This window comes from Manis javanica, chromosome 15, assembly GCF_040802235.1.
Source record: "Manis javanica isolate MJ-LG chromosome 15, MJ_LKY, whole genome shotgun sequence".
Classification (NCBI taxonomy): Eukaryota; Metazoa; Chordata; class Mammalia; order Pholidota; family Manidae; genus Manis; species Manis javanica.
Genome location: NC_133170.1, coordinates 30,561,467 through 30,577,185, shown reverse-complemented (window position 1 = coordinate 30,577,185; position 15,719 = coordinate 30,561,467). Strand labels below are relative to the sequence as shown.

At 35.1% G+C, this 15,719-nt stretch overlaps 1 protein-coding gene across 15 annotated transcripts in view; it reads right to left on the bottom strand.

Annotated features, from left to right (window-relative positions):
• Window positions 1-15,719, bottom strand: part of WNK1 (WNK lysine deficient protein kinase 1) — a 179,231-nt gene that overhangs the window by 60,099 nt on the left and 103,413 nt on the right. The window lies entirely within an intron of this gene.

Genomic DNA, 15,719 nt, shown 5'->3' with positions numbered 1-15,719 from the left:
TAAACTGTCACTATTTGCTGATGGTATGATATTGTACATAAAAAACCCTAAAGACTCCACTCTAAAACTACTAAAACTGATACCGGAATACAGCAAAGTTGCAGGATACAAAATTAACACACAGATATCTGTAGCTTTCCTATACACTAACAATGAACCAATAGAAAGAGAAATCAGGAAAACAATTCCATTCACAATTGCATCAAAAAGAATAAAATACCTAGGAATAAACCTAACCAAAGAAGTGAAAGACCTGTACCCTGAAAACTACAAGTCACTCTTAAGAGAAATTAAAAGGGACACTAACAAATGGAAACTCATCCCATGCTCTTGGCTAGGAAGAATTAATATTGTCAAAATGGCCATCCTGCCCAAAGCAATATACAGATTTCATGCAATCCCTCTCAAATTACCAGCAACATTCTTCAATGAACTGGAGCAAATAATTCAAAAATTCATATGGAAACACCAAAGACCCCGAATAGCCAAAGCAATCCTGAAAAAGAAGAATAAAGGAGGGGAGATCTCACTCCCCAACTTCAAGCTCTACTACAAAGCCATGGTAGTCAAGACAATTTGGTACTGGCACAAGAACAGAGCCACAGACTAGTGGAACAGATTAGAGACTCCAGAAATTAACCCAAACATATATGGTCAATTAATATTTGATAAAGGAGCCATGGACATACAATAGTGAAATGACAGTCTCTTCAACAGATGGTGCTGGCAAAACTGGACAGCTACATGTAGGAGAATGTAACTGGACCATTGTCTAACCCCATACACAAAAGTAAATTCAAAATGGATCAAAGACCTGAATGTAAGTCATGAAATCATAAAACTCTTAAAAAAAAAACATAGGCAAAAATCTCTTGGACAAAAACATTAGCGACTTCTGTATGAATGTATCTCCCCGGGCAAGGAAAACAAAAGTAAAAATGAACAAGTTGGACTATATAAAGCTGAAAAGCTTCTGTACAGCAAAGGACACCATCAATAGAACAAAAAGGTATCTTACAGTATGGGAGAATATATTCGTAAATGACAGATCTGATAAAGGCTTGACATCCAAAATATACAAAGAGCTCATGCACCTCAAGAAACAAAAAACAAATAATCCAATTAAAAAATGAGCAGAGGAGCTGAAAAGACACTTCTCCAAAAAAGAAATACAGATGGCCAACAGACACATGAAAAGATGCTCCACATCGCTAATTATCAGAGAAATGCAAATTAAAACTACAATGAGATATCACCTCACACTAGTAAGGATGGCTGTCATCCAAAAGACAAACAACAACAAATGTTGGCGAGGCTGTGGAGAAAGGGGAACCCTCCTACACTGCTGGTGGGAATATAAATTAGTTCAACCATTGTGGAAAGCAGTATGGAGGTTCATCAAAATGCTCAAAACAGACGTACCATTTGACCGGAATTCCACTCGTAGGAATTTACCCTAAGAATGCAGCAATCAAGTTTGTGAAACACAGATGCACCCCTATGTTTATCGCAGCACTATTTACAATAGCCAAGAATTGGAAGCAACCTAAATGTCCATCGGTAGATGAGTGGATAAAGAAGATGTGGAACATATACACAATGGAATACTACTCAGCCATAAGAAGAGGGCAAATCCTACCATTTGCAGCAACATGGATGGAGCTGGAGGGTATTATGCTCAGTGAAATAAGCCAAGCGGAGAAAGAGAAATACCAAATGATTTCACTCATCTGTGGAGTATAAGAACAACGGAAAAACTGAAGGAACAAAACAGCAGCGGAATTACAGAACCCAAAAGTGGACTAACAGGTACCAAAGGGAAAGGGACTTGGGAGGATGGGTGGGTAGAGAGTGATATGGGGGGGGAAGAAGAAAGGGGGTATTAGCATCAGAGTGTGCTGATGTTGGAAGTTCTTCATATCGTATCTTAGTTCATTTTCTGGGTAGCCAAATTAGGCTTTGATCTTCTGTATAAACACAAACAGACCCTTTGCCCACACTTTGATATGCCCTTTATACCATTGTGTAGAACTCATTGGAGGTCACCACACAGGAACTGCTTTTTTTTTTTTTTTAAGAGAAAGGAATATTATCAGAAAAGATTAGCATGCATGGAGGGGAGGGAGAAAGGGGAGGGCTGTACAACACAGAGAGGACAAGTAGTGATTCTACAACATTTTGCTATGCTGATGGACAGTGACTGTGAAGTGGTTTATAGGGGGGACCTGGTATAGGGGAGAGCCTAGTAAACATAATATTCTTCATGTAAATGTAGATTAAAGATTAAAAAAAGAAAGAAAAGGAGGATTACACCTTGATAGGATAAAACTAATGGTGAATCAAAGATTAAGGCATGCTTTAAATATCCTTAATTTTGATCACTTAAAGGGTGTCACATAATTGGCTATGGAGGCACACTTTTCTGATAATATTCCTTTCTCTTAAAAAAAAAAAAAAAGCAGTTCCTGTGTGGTGACCTCCAATGAGTTCTACACAATGGTATAAAGGGCATATCAAAGTGTGGGCAAAGGGTCTGTTTGTGTTTATACAGAAGATCAAAGCCTAATTTGGCTACCCAGAAAATGAACTAAGATACGATATGAAGAACTTCCAACATCAGCACACTCTGAAAGACTCATACCAGAAGATGATCATCAAAAAAGCTCCACAAAGATCCAGGCGATGCTGCAGTTGTAGCTGCATCCATCCCACCGTTTCCTGGACTTGCCATTGGAATGAAGGAGGAGATATCTAAGCTGGCCTGTGCATACAGTAAAACAACAAATTTGACTGGATCTATACTGTTGGAACTCAACCAAGAATTAGGAGAAGTACAAGTTGTAGCGCTCTAAAATCTTGCAACTACAGACTATCTACTGTTAAAAGAACATATGGGATGTGAACAGTCCCCAGGAATGGGTTGTTTTAATTTGTCTGATTTCTCACAGACTGTTCATGTTCAGTTGGACAATATCCACCAAATCATAGATAAGTTTTCTCAAACGCCTAAGATGCCTAACTGGTTTTCTTGGCTTCACTGGAGATGGCTGGTAATTATAGATCTGCTTTGGTTATGTAAGTGTATTCCTATTATGTTAATGTGTGTGTACAATTTAATTAGTAGTTTAAAACCTATACATGCTTAAGTTACTCTACAAGAAGATATGTCAAAGAAATAATCAATCCTCCCATGTTTTGTTCCATCTGCTACCTCTATAGCTTTTCTTCTTCCTTCCTAATTAGAACCCTTAAATAGAATTCGTGCCTCATATCGAATTTACCGAGTATCATAATTCCTCCAAGTGGTAAAGATACCTCAAGACAAATGCTGGGCATAGAAGCCACAGGGCATAAATCTGCAAAGAAGTAAAAAGCTAACCTTTTCAAACAATATGGCTTCTCCTTCACTTACCAACTTTACATATCCCTGTATGGCCCCGGAAGATGACTGGTTAGCCAGAAACAGGTAAGATTCCTCAAAGGAGGAACAACCTAAGACAGGTCACAGTCGCAGGGGAGCCATCAGGTGAGAAATTGGGGATCAACAGTGGTGAGGCTTAGAACCTCACCCCCCCTGTTTTGAGAGAAATCTGCATCCGTGGATGTTTTAATGCCCTTGTCTAGCTTGGATTAACACATAGTCTACAGGCACACACCTGATCATCTACAATTGCTCTCTTACAACACTAAACTATGTTTTCTACCTTTATCTTGCATCTACCTACCACTTCAGCATTTTATTAAAAATAAAAATAATAATAATAATAATAATAATAAAGGGACAAATGTGGGATTCACATATAAATCAAGTATAAAAATCAAATGAATATTCATATTTGACCTGATTGTTTATAGTTCATAATGTGTGATCAAAACCGAAAGTTTCTGTGATGAATGCCCTTGTACTGTTCACCATGTAAGAACCTATTCACTATGTTAGAATTTGTTCACCATGTAAGAACTTGTTCGTTATGCTTCAGAAGATTGGAGACTGACAAGAATTAGGCTTGAGATGGATTATGATTGTGCATTGAGCAGTGACTCCCCTATACGGAATTTTATTGTTGTTAACAACCATTTGATCAATAAATATGAGAGATGCCCTCTCAAAAAAAAAAAAAATTTCTAAGTCAACTTGGTTACCTATAAGGTGCCATGAAATGCTGGAATAGTAATTTATTCAAATAACATTTTGGTGTTGAATTATTTAGCCTACTTTTTATTTATTTAACAAAAAAAAGGTACATAGAACTGGAAGGGACCTCAGGTATTCACTCTTCCAGCTCATACTTCTCAACCTTTCATGTCCGTAAGAATCATCTTTGGAGCTTATAAAATGCAGGTTTGATTCCATCCATCTAAGATGGTGCCAAAATTTTACATTTTTAAAAAGTGGTCTAGTGCCAATTCTGCTAGTCTTGGGACTGCACTCTGGAGATTTAACAAAGATCTAAAGAGTGATTATCTAAGTGTGAAGATCCCTGAGGGTCCCCAAGATCTCCTTTCAGGGGGGCCTGCAAGGTACTTCATTTTCTAACAACATTATCTGCATGAGGCCAGATTTTCTTCATACACGTCAACCAAAGCAATACATTAAAAAAGACTCAATGTAGCTGATATGAGAATCCAGTTGTCTTCTTTCTGATCAGATGCTAGAGGGATTTACAAAATGTAAAAATGCTGGTGCTGGTCTTTTCACTAAATTTTGAAAATCAGTTTCAGAAAGTTATTTTGCGTAAAAATTACTGATGTCAAGAAATACTGGGCTCATGTTATTTTAAAATTAATAAATACATTATGAAATTCTGTGTTAACTTCTAATATGGTAAAATGGGCATAACACAAGAAAACGAAAGCTCTTTGGGGCCCTCAATAAAAAGAGTTTGAAAGCCACTGAGGTAAATCATTCAAGTCTGGTAAGCTGCTATCCTGATCCCTTCTCAAAAGATCTCAACGGGCACAAGAACAGAGCCACAGACCAGTGGAACAGAATAGAGAGTCCAGATATTAACACAAACATATATGGTCAATTAATATACAATAAAGGAGCCATGGATATACAATGGGAAAATGACAGCCTCTTCAACAGCTGGTGTTGGCAAAACTGGACATCTGCATGTAAGAGAATGAAACTGGATCATTGTCTAACCCCATACACAAAGGTAATTCGAAATGGATCAAAGACCTGAATGTAAATCATGAAACCACAAAACTTTTAGAAAAAAAAAAGGCAAAAATCTCTTGGACATAAACATGAGCAACTTCTTCATAAACATATCTCCCCAGGCAAGGGAAACAAAAGCAAAAATGAACAAGTGGGACTATATCAAGCTGAAAAGCTTCTGTACAGCAAAGGACACCATCAATAGAACAAAAAGGTATCCTACAGTATGGGAGAATATATTCATAAATGACAGATCCAATAAAGGGTTGACATCCAAAATATATAAAGAGCTCATGTACCTCAACAAACAAAAAGCAAATAATCCAATTAAAAAATGGGCAGAGCTGAACAGACAATTCTCCAAAGAAGAAATTCAGATGGCCAACAGACACATGAAAAGATGCTCCACATCACTAGTCATCAGATAAATGCAAATTAAAACCACAATGAGATATCACCTCACACCAGTAAGGATCGCCACCATCCAAAAGACAAACAACAACAAATGTTGGTGAGGATGTGGAGAAAGGGGAACCCTCCTACACGGCTGATGGGAATGCAAATTAGTTTAACCATTGTGGGAAGCAGTATGGAGGTTCTTCAAAAAGCTCAAAATAGAAATACCATTTGACCCAGGAATTTCACTCCTAGATATTTACCCTAAGAATGCAGCAGCCCAATTTGAAAAAGACATATGCATCCCTAAGTTTATCACAGCACTATTTACAATAGTCAAGAAATGGAAACAACAGAAGTGTCCATGAGTAGAGGAATGGATAAAGAAGATGTGGTATTACATATACACAATGGAATATTATTCAGCCATAAGAAGAAAATAAATCCTACCATTTGCAACAACATGGATGGAGCTAGAGGGTATTATGCTCAGTGAAATAAGCCAGGTGGAGAAAGACAAGTCCCAAATGATTTCACTCATCTGTGGAGTATAAGAACAAAGAAAAAACTGAAGGAACAAAACAGTCGCAGACTCACAGAACCCAAGAATGGACTAACAGTTACCAAAGGGAAAGGGACTAGGGAGGATGGGTGGGAAGGGAGGGATAAGGGGATGGGGGGAAAGAAAGGGGGCATTATGATTAGCATGTATAATGGGGGAGGGGCACAGGGAGGGCTGTGCAACACAGAGAAGACAAGTAGTGAGTCTCCAGCATCTTATTACGCTGATGGACAGTGACTGTAATGGGGTTTGTGGGGGGGACTTGGTGATGGGGGGAGTCTAGTAAACATAATGTTCCTCATGTAACTGTAGATTAATGATACCCAAACAAACAAACAAACAAACAAAAAGATCTCAATGGACAGTATCTCAAACCTCTACCAGTATAGGCCTTTGCAGTGTGTCTTATAATCTTGCCAAGTTCTTATGTTCATTTGTGATTTTTCTGTTCTTCTCTCTTCTAGGTTAAGAAAATAACTGCGAAGCACCTCCCTCTTCCAATTTTCATATAAGCCCCTTCCCTTAAGAAATAAAAGGAATACCGGTATTCCCCACTTTTTGAAAGTTCGCTATCATACCACTTCGCTTTTAAGAAAGACCTACATTAATGCCTGTTTTCATTAACTGAAAGAATTCTGAAGATTTTTGTTTTCAGAAAAAAAGACGAAAACAAACACAGTATACACTTATATTTGGGAGTCCTTTTACTGAATCATTTGTTCTTCAAAATATTGCCTAATGTCTACAACATGCCATATCCTATACTATGAATACAGTATATATAAACAAAGATTTAATAAATCAGGCTCCAGGACAATAACTTTCAAAACACTGTATTTCATCCTTCCTGTTCCCCATTCCTCTTCAGAGGAAAGGGTGACTACAGGTTTAAATAGTTTAAGAAAGAGAAAAGGAGGAAGAGACTACAGAACTAAAGGGAAATAAACCTGTTGGAAAATAACAAATATGGTATACTCACACACTGGTATATTATTCAGTTATAAGAAGGAATGAGGAACTGATTTATGATACAACATGGATAAACACTGAAAATACTAGGCCAAGTCAAAACCAATACAAAAAGCCTAACACAAAAACAAAGCCCAGCACAAAAGGCCATATACTGTTATAGTTCCACCTGTATGAAATGTTCACATAGGCAAATCAAATCCACAAAGACGAAAGTAGACTAATGGTTTCTGGGGGCTGAGTGAGGAGGAGGAACATGGAGTGAATACTAACAGGTATGGGGTTTGTTTTCCAGAGTGATGAAGGATTCTGGCATTAGTGGTGATGACTGCAGAACACTGTGAATATGATAAAAGAAAAAGCCACTGAATTATATATCTTAAAATGATTTAAATGGTGAATATTATAGCACATGAATTTTATCTAAAAAAATGCCTATTGTAAAACTGAAAACAGGGTAAATACTATGCTAAGAATATGAAACAGTGATATTGGTCTTTCTATGTTCTATTAAACTAACACAAAGACAAAGACTTCTTTCATTTGTGAAGGGGATTTTCTTCTCAATGGAGCACAAGTTTGCATTTGCAAATAAAGATGCATTTGTTTATTAGTGTCTCAAATGTCTTTTCTTAAAAATCAGATTTGTTTTACATACTTTAATCAAATAATTGCTTATATGAATTTTTATCTGATCTATGGCAGTGGTGTGCGCCTGACAGTCTGACATCAAAGAACTCTGATGAAACACATTACTTTTAGACCTGAGTCTCTGGTGAGCAACTTTCTAATCAGTAAGGTTTAGCTCTATTTTTCACCTACACATCCTGTCATTATCTTTAACCAGTTAATCATATTTGCTGGGTTAGGTATAAACAGGGACACAATTTAGTACAGGTCACCCACAAAACTTGCATTAAAAAATTACCATATAGCATATAATATAAACTTGATTTCTTTAAATAGCAGTTATTTTTACACTTCATTTTCTATAAAGAAACCTAAATTGTATGCTCTCCTGAGACATTTTAAGTATCAACCTTTTATTTTTTTAGAGAATCAGGAAGTGAATTCACAAGATTAATCAGACACTCATCACTAAATGATGTAGACAGCCTAGTCAGTGCCCAGTCAGTGTTTGTAACAACAGCCCACAAAGCAGCAGGTCATTGCCTGTGGATACATGATGAAATCTACCCCACTGTCAAATCAGAAATACTGTAACACCAGCAAAGAAGGCTGGTGGCAGAAACAGTAGAGCATGCTTAAATATAGGGTTATCTTATATACACTTCATTCTCCTAGTCCGTTTGGTATCAAAACATTCAGTACTGTTGCAAGGTAAACAAAGGATACTGATTCAAAAACCTTTGTATTTAAAATCCAAATGATCACCTCAAGCAGTTATACTGGTTTTAAGATGTTATTTCTTAGGCTAATACCAACAATAAGTATGGCCAGTAAAAAATGTATTACATTAAAAACTCCTATGTTTTCATCACAGAATCAGAGTAATAGTTCTATTCCTAAACAGAAAAGACTGCCCATAAATTTTCAGTCATTAAATAGCTACTTGCTTGCATCAAGATTCTCGTGTCTACTAGGAGTACAGATGCTAACAGTATTGTAACAGAAGAACATTACCACCACTTTTGCAGATCAGTAATTACTTATAGAACTCTTTAGAGAAAAATTTTCAAAGAAGTTCTGGTGAGATGTGTTTAGAATAGGAGTTAGCAATTTTGTCTGTTAGGAGCCAAACTATATATTTTAGGCTTTCTGGACCATACAGTCTGTTGAAATCACTCAACTGTACCACTGTAATGTATCAAAACACACATAGATAATATAGAAACAAATGAATGTGGCTGGCTATATTTATTATTTTATTTATGGACACTGAAATTTGAATTTTGTGCCATTTATCACATGTCATGACATTCTTCTTTTGATTTTCCCCCAAACTATTTAAAAATATAAACACCATTTTTAGCTCATGAGCTGTACAAAAATGGGCAGCAGGCTGGATTTTGCCCATAGATTATAGCTTGCTATCCATTGTTTAGAGTCTGATGGAGCTAAAAGTAGTACATGGTAAATTAGTAATAAAACACACAAACATTCCATATAAAACCAGCAAATTTTATAGTCCTAAAATTTAAAGTTACATATACCTCATAATCAGGTCTGCTGTTTTGACCTTATCTTCTTAAGATATGTGCTTACAATGGATATATGTTTGTATTATTATCTATTTTCATAAATGTTAAGTGGAAAAGAACTTAGCTTAATTGCATTCTAATTCATAAAAAAAATAAATCTCTCATCCAACATGTGGCCATCTCTACTGCAACTTCTTATTTCAGAGTATCAGTCATTTCTTCAGATTACTGCAACAGCATCTTAACTGGGTTTTCAGCTTTTAATCTTTCTTCATAAATCCATTCTCCACCCTGTAGCCAGAATAATCTTTAAAATTTTTCAGAGTTGAAGTTTGATCTTATGATACCTACCAGTCTTAAAGGGCTGTGGTGATTATCCTAGTGCTCAAGTATAAACCTCTGTTCCTCCCTTTTCCCTTGACTCTTCCTTTTCCTACTTCTACAATCTGTAAACAAATGACAGATTTCACACATGCAACATTATCTTAGTCTTTCCCTATTTCTTTAATATCATTTTCCTAATTTGTCCAAACTCAACTTAATGCTTTCATTAAGTGTAACTGTTTTTTATACTGTATGGTAACTGGTTTCCTTGTTTGTTCCCTCTTCCCCTAGTAAGTTCCTGAGAGACAGGAATTTGTGTTTTATTTAATAATATTCAATACCTAGGATCTAGAAAGAAGTATGGAACATTGCAGAAATTTAAATATTTGTTGGATGAACCCATACGTCATTACAGGTTGAACTGTGTCCCCCAAAAAGATATGTTGAAGTTCTAACCATCAGTATCTCAGGAGGTGACCTCATTTGGAAATAGGATCACTGCATATTTAATTAACTAAGATGAGGTCATCCTGGAATAGGGTGCAATATGACTTGGGTCCTTATAAGAAAATGAGACCCAGAAACATTCAGGTGAGGGGAGAATGCCATGTGACTACAAAGACAGACTGTCTTACAGATGCAAGCCAAGAATGCCAAAGATTGCCGGCAAACCATCAGAAGATAAGAGGCAAGGAAAGATTCTCCCCTACATATTTCATAGGGAACATGACCCTGCTGAAACCTTGACTTTTGGACTTTTGGCCTCAGAACTGTAAGACAATAGATTTCTGTTGGTTTAGACCTCCCATCTGTGATTGTGATACTTTGTTATGGCAGCCCTAGAAAACTAATACAGGATTTATGCTCAAATATTTGGTGAACCAAATTAAATTTCAGGTGTATACTATTTCCTTGTTGGTCCCTCCATACCCTCACTGTCAACTCTTCCTTGAAGTTAGGTAAAAAAAAAATCAATGGACATGAGCAGATATTAGTGAGGTAAGTTTGATGCATTATAATGGGATAGAATAAATTATTAAATTCACATATTTGGATTCAAACAAGGATTTGTACAAGATCTATCAAAACAATTGGGTGGTTCACATGTGTTTTGATTCAATGTTTTAATTATCAACCATCCTGTCATTCCTAGCAAAATCAGGAGAGTTAATGAAAGGAATTAAAATCCCAACAAACCTAAAGGAAAAAAAAAGGGCAAATTACCCTTAGGAAAAGTAAAGACATAAAAATAATTTACATAGGAAATTTCATTTATTATTTCTATAGCTAATTTTTAAAAATAAGAAAACTGCTATATGTCACCAAAAAAGTTGAGAACTGTATGTTCATCTCACACATACAATAGACTGAATAATTATAATGGGGATGGAATCTGACATATTCAAGGAAGTTTCTTTTTTTCATTAGAAAATTTCCAGAAGCCAACCACTAACCTATCTTCTAGTGCAACCTTTGCTGATTAAACAAAGAGTCAGCCATTTTTCTCCATTCTTTCTTGCAAGTAAAGCATACACCTGCTCTGGCCAAGTCTTATACTTTTTAAAGAACTCTATTTGCAGATGAAATGACCTTGTATAGAGAAAATTCTAAGGAATCTACTAAAAAAGTATCAGAATGAATAAATTAGTTCAGTAAGGTTGTTTAGATTCAAGATCAATATACAAAATGCAATAGTACTTGTTATGAACATTAAAAACTGAAGAAAACAATTCCACTTATAATAGCATCATAAAAAATATACTACTTAGGAATAAACTTAATTAAAGCATAAAACTTATACTCTGAGAATTACAGAACATCATTGAAAGGAATTATAGAAATCTAAATGGAAAGTGAATCAAAAGTTCATCCCATGTTCATGAACCAGAAGACTCAGTATGGTTAAGATGGTAATTCTCCCCAAACTGATCTATGTATTCATTGTAATATTTATCAGGATCCCAGCTACTTCTGTAGAAACTGACAAGCTGATTCTACAATTTATATGGAAAGGACCTAGAATAGCCAAAGCTTGAAGAATAAATAGGAAGACTCATACTTCTTAATTCAAAACTTACTACAAAGCAATGGTAATTAAGACATACAGGTCCATGGAACAGCCCCGAGAGTTCAGAAATAAACTCATGTGGCTGTGATTCAATGGGAAAAGAACAGTTCTTCAATGGTGCTGGAACAACTGGATAGTCACAAGCAAAAGAATGAAGTTGGACCCTTACCACATACTAAAAATTAACTCAAAATGAATCAAAGGCCTAATTATAAAACTTCCAGAAAAAAAACATAGGGACAAATGTTTGCAACTTCAGATTTAGCAATGGATTCTTAGATATGACACAAAAAGCATAAGCAAAAAAAAAAAAGGAACAGATAAACTGAACTTCATCGAAATGAAAAACTGTATGCCAAAGGACGCTATTAATACAATCTGAAGAATGGGAGAAAATAACTGGAAATCATGTATCTCTAAAGGGCCTGCATTTAGAATATACAGAGAACCTATGTAGCTCCTTTGCAAAGGACCTGATTGGCATTTGTCCAAAGGAAAAAAAAAAATTATACACAGACAATGAGTTGTTAATAAATACTCGTCATACCATAATTACAACTGTAATTATGTGTGCTTACACATTTATGTTCTATATTAGAGCTAGTTTTCTGAAGACAGGGAATATGTATGTTATTTATCTATAATCATCTGGTGTGAAGCTCTGGACCTGGCACATAGTGAGAATTCAAATAATGTCTACATTTGCATTTGAGGCTTCTATTTGGGATAGTGCTAGGGATAAAGATAAACATAAATACTTTGTAGACATAAGATTACAAATTTTTAAGAATATAAAGCAATAAAATAATAAACAGCAAGCACTCTTTTAAATGCTTCACACATTAATTCAACTTACGAACTCATAAGTAAAATAATCAATTGCAAATAAAATTCTTTAACTTGGATCAACTGATAATCTCAGCTCAAAGAAGGCAAAGATGATCATGCAGTGAAGCCAATCAGATAAAATTTGGTGGAAGAAATCTTCTTAAGTATAGCATAAGGACTGACTGGACAGCAGAAAAGCTTATAGAGAAGGCAAATATCATTACAAATGGATAGGAATAAAGGAAATGAAATGGCATGTGTGCAAGATAACAGGAATGGCTTGACTAAAAAAAGTGTTTAGAAGAAGATGAAGAAGAGCAAAAGATAGTATTAAAAATTTGTACATGCTTTGATAAGCAATCTGGTATCACAGAAGTTCCTTACACTAGGAAGAGGTAGCAAAAAGATTCAACTGGTTTAAGTGAAGCAGAAAAACAAATGAATAATGTAACTACTTCTGGAAGACAGCATAAGGTATGAAGTAAGGAAGATATGAAATCAAGAGTTCTGACAATGGCAATGAAGAAGGCTTGGATCTAAGAGTTTTTCTAAAGCAAGAACCTGATAAGCTGGTAGTGAGTAAAAAAAGCAATAAACTTCATGAAGAGTTCAAGAATTCTAAATAAAATAAAGGATTTAATCATATGGTAAATAGCCTACCCTATGCCCAAAGATAAAAGGGAAAATGTAAATTATTATGCATTGGGAGAAGAAAGGGGAATCTTCATAAAAGACCTGAACTTGGAATAGAGAGAACTCTTAAGAGGGAAAGCAAATGAGCATTCTAAGGGCAAAACTGTACAATAATTATTAGGATACTTCAGGAATATCTGAAGGCTATACAAACTACATTTTTCCAGCTCCCAACCAGACTGCATTGAGGATCACTGCTTTGGAGAGGCCTATCATGGATTAGAAACTGGGATGGAATGGGATACGTGGACATTGAAAAGAGGCTGATAAACTAATAGTAAGGCCTTAGGACAGAGAGCTGGAGACAGTAACAATAACTGATAAAATACCATTGCAGTTACAAGGCCAGGGGTACTTTGAGAGTATATTCCCTTATATGCAAACAATCTCTATTATTTTTATTTGTTACAAAGACCCTAATGGTCCTCACCATTAATGCTGAATAAAATAAACTGCCCAAACTAAGCTCCAACCCATTACAAAATCTGCATAATAATTTACATTGTCCCTTTTATCTTTGGGCATAGGGTAGGCTATTTACCATAGGAATAAAGGAAATGAAATAGCAGCTGTGCAAGATAACAGGAATGACTTGACTAAAAAAAGTGTTTAGAAGAAGATGAAGAAGAGCAAAAGACAGTACAGCACTGAGAAAATAGTCAATGGTTCTATAACATTTTTCTATGTTGACAGATAGTAACTGCACTAGTGGGGGGTGAGGATTTAATAATGTGGCTAACAGTTGAATCATTGTGTTGTATACTTGAAATAGAACTTACCACATACAAACATACCAAAAAAAAAATTTTAAGGAATAGTCATAGTAATTATAATTAATGAGGTAACCAAAGATTTCTCAAGCCTTTGTGAAGATGCAAAACTGATTTCGTCTACCTAAAGCAAAATGTTTCCCATCAGTTTCTAGAAATACACAAAACTACCATTTAACCAACTGTCAAAATCTAAAGCACTTCATAAACACATCATTTAATACATTAAAATTCAATGAAATTGCATCATTAAAAATGGGTTAACTAGATGTTATGTGCCTCTTGACATACATGAAATACACAGCACCACATATTAAGTATTCTTGCAAAAAATTTTTAACCTAAATTTTATCAAGCCTTTGGAACGGTGGCTCTCAAACTTGTTTCCCTTGGGACACATATTTTTGAAAATTACTGAGGACCCTAAAGGGTTTTTGTTTATGTGCCCTATAATTACTGATGCTTATGATGTCAGAAATTAAAACCAAGAAAGCTTAAAATATTAATTCATTAAAAATTATAATAAATCCAGTATATGATAATAATACATAACCTTAAAACAAAAAACTCAAAATTTTACAAAACAAAAAAAACCTTAGTGAGAAGATCTACTGGTATTGTTTTATATTTTACAACCTTTGTAATGTATGGCTTAAGAGAAAATAAATGGATTGTCATAACTGTTTCATTTAATCTGTGGCAATATCATACATCATTTATGTTCTCTGGAAAACTACACTATGTTCTTGTACAAATGAGTGAAAAAGACAAAACTATTTTTACATCACTGGCATCCCTCCAACTACTTTAAGGTAAATTTGTGTTTACAGGAATATGGAAGAGAGAGTAACAAGTTAAATGACAAGGAGGCAAATCAATAATTGCAGAATGTGAAACATTCTTCAAAACAAGTCATCTAACCAGGGATGGAAGTACAGCACAGAGAAAATAGTCAGTGGTTCTATAACATCTTTCTATGTTGACAGATAGTAACTACACTAGTGGGGGGTGAGGATTTAATAATGTGGCTAATGGTTGAATCATTGTGTTGTATACTTGAAACCAATATAATATTGTATATCAAACTATACTTAAAAAAGTCATTGATTTTCTTCATTAAATCAATAGAACATAGAAAAAGAAAGTGGGGGCAATAGTTTAAGACAAAGAAACATAAAATGTCTTCTGTGCACCTTGATGGACTCTAATTTGAACAGTGACTATGAACAGGTACCTCTGAAACAACAGGGGAAATGCCCGAACAGGTTAGTGTATTAGATGATATGGAAATTACTGTTAATTTTTTCAGGTATGACATGGTTACCTAAGAAAAGTATCTTTATTTGTCAGAGAAGCACAATGAAGAACATAATGGGAAAGCAAAACAAAGAAAGATGACAAATGAAATATAGCGAAAATGGTCCCGATTTCAAGTTGCATCTAATAAATGATAATTCATTGTACTAGTCTCACTACTTTCACTTGTTTGAACTTTTCAAAACAAAATTACTAAGTGTAATTACTTGGTTTAACTTTCATGTCATTTGTGTAAAGCCTCCACATTTTTGTAGTAAACTTCTTTAGTGCTTTATGATTATAGTCCTAAGAACTATGCTTCAGGTTTCAACTGGACAACTAGGAAATACCTCTTTTGGCAGATTAACTATCTTGTGTCATTTACATTAAACAAGGTTTTAATTTACACCTTAAACATTGGGGTTTATAAATGCTTTCATCAATTGATAAATCAATTTTAAGCCATTCAGGGAAAAGTCTATGAACA